Source organism: Gossypium arboreum, chromosome 4 (assembly GCF_025698485.1).
Source record: "Gossypium arboreum isolate Shixiya-1 chromosome 4, ASM2569848v2, whole genome shotgun sequence".
Taxonomy (NCBI): Eukaryota; Viridiplantae; Streptophyta; class Magnoliopsida; order Malvales; family Malvaceae; genus Gossypium; species Gossypium arboreum.
This window is the reverse complement of record NC_069073.1, coordinates 114,821,954-114,831,546: the sequence shown is the minus strand read 5'-3', so window position 1 is coordinate 114,831,546 and position 9,593 is coordinate 114,821,954.

Genomic DNA, 9,593 nt, shown 5'->3' with positions numbered 1-9,593 from the left:
CGTGTTACATATACATTCGCACCAGAATCTTTTCAGATTCAAATAGTGAAACTAGTCAGTTCATCTCGGCCTCATACTCTTTATAATGCCACACAGTCCAATTCAACTCTTAGTTACCTTTCATTTCAAAGCCTCCTCTGGCTTTCCCAAAAAAAAATCATGATATGAATCCGAGATCTCAATCTGATTTGTGAATATTAAAATTCCATGATATCCAACATTCATAAAGACATGAAATTCTATAAATCTGGTGAGCAGACATTCGGGTATACCAGCATAATTTACACATCTCAATACGTTTAACAACGCTACATATCACTTTCGTCTTTCAAGGACAGGAATGATCTAGACAAGAAAATCTATATTAACCTTTTCTATTTCCATTCTAATTCCAAAACGGAAAAAATAATTCTGATGATTCTTGCTATACATCTTTAAACTTTCAACATTTCAAGAATTTGTACTCAAAGATAAACAATGATCGTTTCAACATTTTTTTTTAATACCCAGATTATCTTCACATTATCAATATCAGATCTTCTTATTGTATACGATTCTTCTAGGAAACATTCACTTCTTAATTAGACTATTCGTCTTTTTACTCGTGAAGAAATAAAATCTTATTCTCAAGTATGCACATCTCATTAAATTTTAGACATATACTCCATACAGATTGAACAATCAAGTCGACCTTATTCATCTGTAATTGATATTTCAAGAAATTCTCTCTTATAGTCAATAGAACAATTCAACATGCATCATTCCAAATTCACTCATCATGCCAATCGAAGACCATAACAAATGCATTAGCATAAGTAATACTGATACCTCAACTGAATACATTAACTCTGATTAACTTACTTGAGAAAAGAAATCCACCATACACATTGGGACTTGAAATTTCAACACATTATCAGGATCAATTCAGAGGTATAGTTGTATTTGTTCTTTATATACATCAATCACAAGCTGAAGGTCATACTCTAAATGCAAGCCATGATCAACAAGTTACAAGATAAAATATCCAGAAAAATCAAGATAGAGAAATCTGAAACAGAGAAGCCAAGAATAAAGAAATCCAAAATAAAGAAATCCATGATACCAGAATCCAATTTACAGCACTGCATCAAAAGACCAAGAACCAGACTTATAAAAATATGAAAGACCCCAATGGTTTTTCAAAGAAAAAAAAATCTAGAATGACATCATTCCAAACCACTAACAACAAATACGACCGGAACTATATGCTTCTCATATATATATATATATATATATATATATATAATCAATCAAAGCAATGATCGATAGAAATAGAATCTTGGCACAATACACAATTTCTCATCGATTCTCAACAGGCGGAATATAACAAAATACCAGAAAAAAATAGAACCATGCAGATTATAATCCAATTAGACTAACAACACATTCGTCTAACGTTAAGATCAGGGAACATTTCCTTATTTCAAACATTATTCCTTTAACTATTTCTACTATCCCAAATTCCATAATATTCCCTTTACTAAGAAAACTAGTTCATGGGGAAATTGCAATCAATACATTTCTTGACATCATACCAGGATAGATCGTTTTACCAAAATTAATTTTTTTTGCTAACTACGATGTTGCGAAAGTTAAACAATCTTTTGGTCAATCCGATATCTTTCTAGCTCATGTCTGTACTTATCAACCCATTCTCAATCTCTAATCATGTTTATAACCATTCCATCATTGAACTCTTTGGTTTCTCGCCTGGAAACTCATTCAACATAAATCTCAGGAATTTCCCTTATAAATCACCACTTTGGTAAGGGGGAGGGGTCGTAGGGCCTCTAACTCAACTCTCATATACAAATGTAACACAGTTTTTATCATAGCAATCATATTTCAATCATGTCATTCATTTCGAGTAACTAACATTTATATTAATTTTACACTCACTTTTTTAGTTATCTCATTTAAATAAGTGTACTTATACATGTATTTCAATGTTTCCTAGATAATATTACTTATGCATTCATTAAATCAGACAAGTCAAGCACATAATATCATATAAGGGCCAAACAAACATGAATAAGTATATCACAGTCTAAACTTTCATCTTACACATCATCATATACATATTATTACAATCATATATATCAGTCCAAATAATTTAATACATTTACTCAAGTTATACGAGCTTACCAATCATAATCATCCCAACCAATATGCATGAATATTCATCTTATCAATATTTTTGATAAGTTACTCAAACACATGCATTTGTTCAAATAAATCGATCATATACATTATGGAATTATCTATTAATCATAGATAAACTTATTTCACCATGTACACATTTCATGAATCCTCATCCGTACCTTTCCAAGTTTCAATTCGTCATGACTATACTTTACTCAAATATTTTAGCATCACATTCAACATGGTCGGTGTAGCTCGGTTGGAGAGTACCTTTGTCTAAACAAAATGGCTTTCATACGCGTCGGGAGACATCACACTATCACGGATTTGTGACATGTATAGTTGGACTTTTACACATGCTAGGTTAGTCCGAGAACTGACTAAACCATAGCTCTGATACCACTAAATGTAACGCCCCGTACCCGAGACCATCACCGGAGTTGAACACGAGGTGTTAACGGACTTAATTTATTAATTAAACAACTTAAACAACTTATTACCAACCATGCATATGCACATCACCAATATCAAACATAACATAAATAGCTAGATTTATAAGTCAGAATCATTAGCTCACTAAAGACCAATATATTTCGCCAAATTATAATAATACATGTTATAAAAATAGGTCCTTATACAAGCCACTCACTTGATAATTCTAGCATATGTGTATATACTGTCAAGGTGTTGACTTGATAGTGTGATGCTGCCTCCGACGATCTCCAACCCTGAGCTAACCTTAACCTGACAACACTAAAAGAAATGGAAAGAAGGGGGTAAGTTTTATGCTTAGTAAGCTCACATGAATTAATAATAAGCAATTTACTAACATGCTTTCCACAGTAAAACTAACCCAATTGTACATTTACACATGTTCTGGTTAAGCTGCTTTCTTGAGTAACAATCACTAAATAATTTATATCTAGAGTTACGGAACTCCAAATTAAGATCTGTAAATTTTACCAGAAACTAGACTCATATATCTTTCCACCATAAAATTTTCAGAATTTTTGGTCCATCCAATAAGTATAGTTTATTATTCAAAGTCTCCCCTGTTTTGCTTTTTAACAGCTTCGACATTTCTTCACTAAAATTTATTTATCTCATAGTACGAGACTCGGATAATGTTCCCGTTTGTTTCTATTAAAAGTAGACTCATAAAATATTCTAAGAATGTAGATTATAATTCATAATTAGTTTTATACAATTTTTAAAAATTTTTCCAAGTCAGAACAGGTGATCTAGAATTCATTCTGATACTGTCTCACAAAAATTAGAATATCACATAATATACAACTCTTTGCTCCCCCTGTTTCCTTTATATGAAAATAGACTCATTAAGCTTTAATTTCATAATTTATTTGAAATTTTTTTCAACTTACACAATTTTTGGTAAATTTTCAAATTCACACATCTGCTGCTGCCCAACATTGTTTTACTACTAAAATTCACTCTTACATAATTTCACTTTATCCATTTCGTCTTATCGAAGTTCACTCAAATATCGATCATATTGCTCAAAATTTTCTTAAACATATACCTACACTTATTCATCATATAATCATGTTCACATGTATTTTTTTTTCTTAATCGATTTTCCCGTTGAACTCTTCGGAATAATAACTGATACCCAGATGCCTGCACATATTTTCACACTTATAGCCAAAGCTATCTGGTACGCATAGTAGCCTGCACTTAGTACTACACATGCGACCAATTATCCGGTACACGTAGTAGCCTGCACTTAGTACTACACACGTGACCTAACCATCTGATACACGTAGTAGCCTGCACTTAGTACTACACACGTGATTGAAGTTATCGAGTACGCATAGTAGCCTGCACTTAGTACTACACATGCGACCTCACAATAGATCATTCGTATCGTTTCTATTCCGAAGGCTCAACCGGGAAATTCCTCACTTTCCAACATGTTACAAATTTATTCATAGTCCTTTTCAATTTGCAATTTACAACAAATAGTCATTCTATAGGCGACCACATTTCATATGATAACAAAATATAATAAAATAAAAAGAATCGATAAATTATTTACGTACAAACTTATTGAAATCTCATCAGGTACAACCGTAGCAATTCATACAACCTGTAATAGTAATTTAACACTCAATTCATGTAACAATAATTTGCCATTCAATTTCACATGTCACAACAAGCATTATATTTTTCCATATCATACATACCATCCATCAACTTCTCTTAAACATATTAACTCATACAATTTATGCCATATCAATAGAGAATTACAATTCATGCATGGTATTGCATTATTATTAACACACGAACTTACCTCGATCCAGAAACGGCAATTTACCATTTTAGTCCATAACCTTGTATTTTCCCGATTTAAGACCGAATCTCGATTTCCTTCATCTATAATATCACATTTAGCCTAATAATTAGTCACATTATTCATACGGGTCCAAAAATCATATTTTACAAATTTGCATTTTTACCCCTAAACTTTTGTATATTTGCACTTTTGCCCGAAGGTTCAGAAATTAAACTTCATCCTATTTTCTTATGTTTTATGACATGCTGACCATTTTTCCCTTCTATGGAACCATCAAATTCTCACTCTAACATGTACTTATGAACATTAGGTATTTTTACTGATTATCTTGCTTTACTCGTTTTCACGTAAAATCACTTAGCAAAAGTTGTTTAACACAATTTCAAGCTTCATATTCTACCATTAAACATCAAAATACATGCATATCATTCATGGGTAAATTTTTAAACACAAATCCTAGCTCAAAATAATGGTAGAAATAGCTAGAACATGTTACCGGAACTTCAAAAATGTAAAGAACATTAAAAACGGGGCTCGGGATCACTTACAAATGAGCTTGGAAAGCTTGAAAACCCTAGTCATGGTGTTTTTCATGAAAAATTCGGCCATGAGGAAGAAGATGAGCAAATTTGGCTTATTTTGGCATTTTTAATTCATTTTAATTACCAATTTACTAAAAATGCCCTTAATGAAAAACTTTTAAAAACCTATCATACCATGTCCATTTTTGTCCACAAACTTTAAAATGGTCTAATTACCATTTAAGGACCTTTAATTTAAAAATTCATAACAATTAGACACTTCTAACATGTAGAACTCAACTTTTGCACTTTTTACAATTTAGTCCGTTTGACCAAATTGAGTGCCCAAACGTCGAAATTTTTGAACGAAATTTTCAGGAAATCATTCCGTGAAATCGTAGACCATAAAAATATAATAAAAATGAATTTTTCCTCATCGAATTTGTGGTCCCGAAACTACTGTTCCGACTAGGCCCAAAAATCAGGATGTTACAATACACTATATTAATATTTCATATTTGGACAAAATATTAACTTGTAAGTCATATCTTGATATAATAATCAAACATTAACAATAAGAACATGTCGAACCATAAATCTTTCTTTGGACCAATTTATTGCTCACATGTAAAACCGAATAACTGTCACATGTTTATTACTACAGTTGCACATGTAATATCATTAACCTTTATTTTGGCCTATCAATATTAACATAACTTAAGTTACCTACGCACAACCTTTTATATTTTAAAACAAAATAATTTATAAAAAAATCACTTTGGCGAGTTATTGCTTCAATTAAGTTATTTTAATATATATATATATATATATATATCAATATTCAATTTTAAAATTTACCCAATAGTCAAAGGTTAAAACTAAAATTTCTGATTACATTATAGTTTCCGAAATAAACAAAATAAGGTTTTCTAATTAATGCAATAAAACAACAGAAAACATTAATCTTTAAGTCATTTTTTTTAAACTATATATGTCAAAACCAAATAGAAACAATGTAGTGGTTCAAGGCCAAATAATTAATAAGCACATGTATTCATAATTTTGGCATAGACGAAACACCAAATCAATTCACGCATATACATATATTCAAAATCAAATAGAAAAACTTACCCTACATATACCACATAAATCCAAAATTGTATTTATGATTAAACAGAGATTCGCATGAATACTTGAAAAATATTTTCAAACCAATACATCTCAAAAAACATAATCATAATAGTTGACATATCCCACAATTCATACAATAAATCATATCATCATAATTTAAGCAAATATTTGGAATCATAAGATGCCAAAACTTATACAATATAATCAAATTTAAAATCAAATTCTTTAAACATGTATCATGATTGGCATAAATTTGCATCAAAGCACCCCAAAAAATTGAATATATATTCATAGCATAAAATTAACAACTTCAACAAATACCATTAAACCAATCCAAAAATTATAGAGAATCAATTCGGTCTCAATGATTTGTCATGTTAGAACTGTAAAATAATATCTGATATAAAACTTAACAAACCATAAACTAGGATTTGTCATGTCAAATCATCAAGAATAATTCAAGAGCAAAACTAGATGTGGAAGCTTACCTGAATTCATCGATTTTTTAAAATCTACGAATCTTGCGGTTTTGATATTCCAAATTAGCACATAAGTAATCTAGAGAAGGTAACTCTCTCTTTTCTAAAGATATCTTATGTGTAATTTGAAGATCATAACCCTAATACATAACTTCGATATATTAGCTCTAATTTCTAATTAGCCCATCAACAATTTGAAATTAGTTACTAGAGTATCAACACATATTTGACCCATACTTTATTTAATAATTAAAGCCCAATAAACCTTAACCAAATTAGACCACTTTTAATTTGGACTAACTTATTATGATAACATGTAATTAACCTTATTATACATGTGATGTCTATAATTTCTAACATCCTAAAGAGAGAATTCAAATTTAAACCTAAAAGTAACATTATTAAGAGAGATGAATCATGAATCCTAAAATTAACATGAATGATATCTGAAAAATATTCAGTCAAATATTTGGTAGATTACAAGAGATATTTCATCTTTTCAAATTGGTATTAAGTATATTAAAGGTGAATACCCCCTCAATTATTAAAACAAATCATAAATATTCCCCTAGGTCCTAGAGATAATTTGGCCTATTGTTTTTTTAACTTTCTTCCAATAACCGCCTCCTCCACTAGCAGCCTACAATATTAAGAAACTAAACACCCCCTCAATTATTCATCACAAAATAATCCCATTTTCCAATTTATTCATTAATTAATATTTCTAGGACTTAATTCATAATGGTACGAGTGTGGATTAAGAATATAATGATTTTATAAGCAAAAGATTCTAGAGAAGGAATTAATTATGCCATAGAAAACATGTCGCATGGATTAAAATGATGTAGCTTTACAACAATATATACCACTTTTTTTTCTTCTTAGGATATTCACGTCTAAACATAATCTTTTTAAAATTTCATAACAAACTCATAAATTTGTCATGATGGACCTTGGGTGATAAAAGAAATGATTTTTTTTCTTTCAAAAAATAATTAGGAAATACTCACGGTAATTATTAGAGTCAACGAAATTAGTAATATTATTCATGAACGTATTGAGCAATATAATAGAGAAGTAAAGATTGTAAATACTGATACCATACTTCAAGTGGACAACGCCATTGCTCGTATTCATGGTCTTGATGAAGTAATGGTAGGTGAATTAGTAGAATTTGAATAGGGCACTATAGGCATTGCCCTAAATTTGGAATCAAATAATGTTGGTGTTGTATTAATGGGTGACAGTTTGATGATACAAGAGGGAAGTTCGGAAAAATTGCTCAGATACCAGTGAGTGAGGCTTATTTGGGTCGTGTTATAAATGCCTTGGCTAAGCCTATTGATGGTCGGGGTGAAATTTCAACTTCTGAATCTCGATTAATTGAATCTCCTGCCTCAGGTATTATTTCGAGAGGTTCTGTTTATGAGCATATTCAAACAGGACTTATAGCTATTGATTCAATGATACTTTCAATAAATCCAATAAGAGTGAGTGAGAAAATTTGAAAATTAATTTAAACTGAGATGCTTAAACGATTTATGGAATACAAATTAAAAACCACGATTACTCGAATCGAAACGGATTCTATTTTCATTTAATTTATAATAAATTTAAATTTTATTATTTAAAATAAATATTTTATATTTAAAATAGTGAAATAATTTACATTTTATTTTTTAAAATAACATATAAGAATTATTGATTATCTTTTATTTACTTAATTTTTTATAAATATTTATGGAGAAACTTTAAAAGCTTATCAATTAATGTTTAAAAAGATGTAACATAAAGCTCATTTTATTTAAAATAAGTCTAAAATCTCAAAACACAAACATTTAAATAGGAAAAATCGAAAATCAACTGCAGCGAACTTACCCCTAAAATCTAGTATTGATCCCAATTAGTTCTATCTTCCAGCTTTGCGACGACCTCTTAATGGGTTCACAACATAAGAACATTTGAACATATAAAACCATGGAAACCGAAATTGTACGCTATTAACTTCGGTTTTTATGATTTCATTAATCTTTAATTTACATTCTAATCCCAAAACAATAATGCATACATACAATTTTGTTTATTATAAAAATGCTTTCCATAAAGTTCTACTTGGACCAAATTTATGACACAAACATTCTTCACTCAAAAATATCTCAAAGTGGTTTTGGTTAGTGCTAAAGCTACCAATAAAGTGTCAAACAGCAGAATCTAAGAGGACTACTATGAAATTTTTAAATCTATAAACTATATCTAAAAGGAAGACTTCATAACACGTGCACACACCCATGACAATTTTTTTTTCCTTTAAATATAAATGGTTAAACTTTAGTTCTAATCCCTCTACTCTAATCGTATTTGAGAATTAATCCTTATCTACAAACTACATATAAAAAGCAACGTTTTACTGCCTTCTTTCATGACACTTGCACACCCACTATTCTTTTCTTTTTTTATTCTTTTATCCTTCAAAGATAAATAATGAAATTTTAGTTTTAATCCTTTATTATTAATCATATTTAGAATTTAACCTTTACATATTAATTTTATTTAATTTGGTGTTTTACTTTTACAATCTATATAACTATATATTGAAGGAAGGACTTTAAGCTGTCCTTTTGCTGACATGTGTATGATTTACATTATAAGAAAATGTTCAATTTTGGTTTAATCTCTCTATTGTACTTGAATTTGGGATTTAATTTTTATATAACTTACTCCTATATTTTATAATGTTATTAGTTAATCCAAATAGCTAAAATATCATTAATATTTCGATTAAAATATTACGTAGTTATATATAATTTAAATACTCTAACAGTCTTAGAGCTTGACACATCTTTTGGATTTGCTTGGCTTTTTTTTTTCGATATCTCTATCATGTAAATCTAAAAAGTGTATATATTAATTAATATTCATTCAACAATTGAAAGTTTCGTATACATAAAACAAATAGTTTGGAATTTT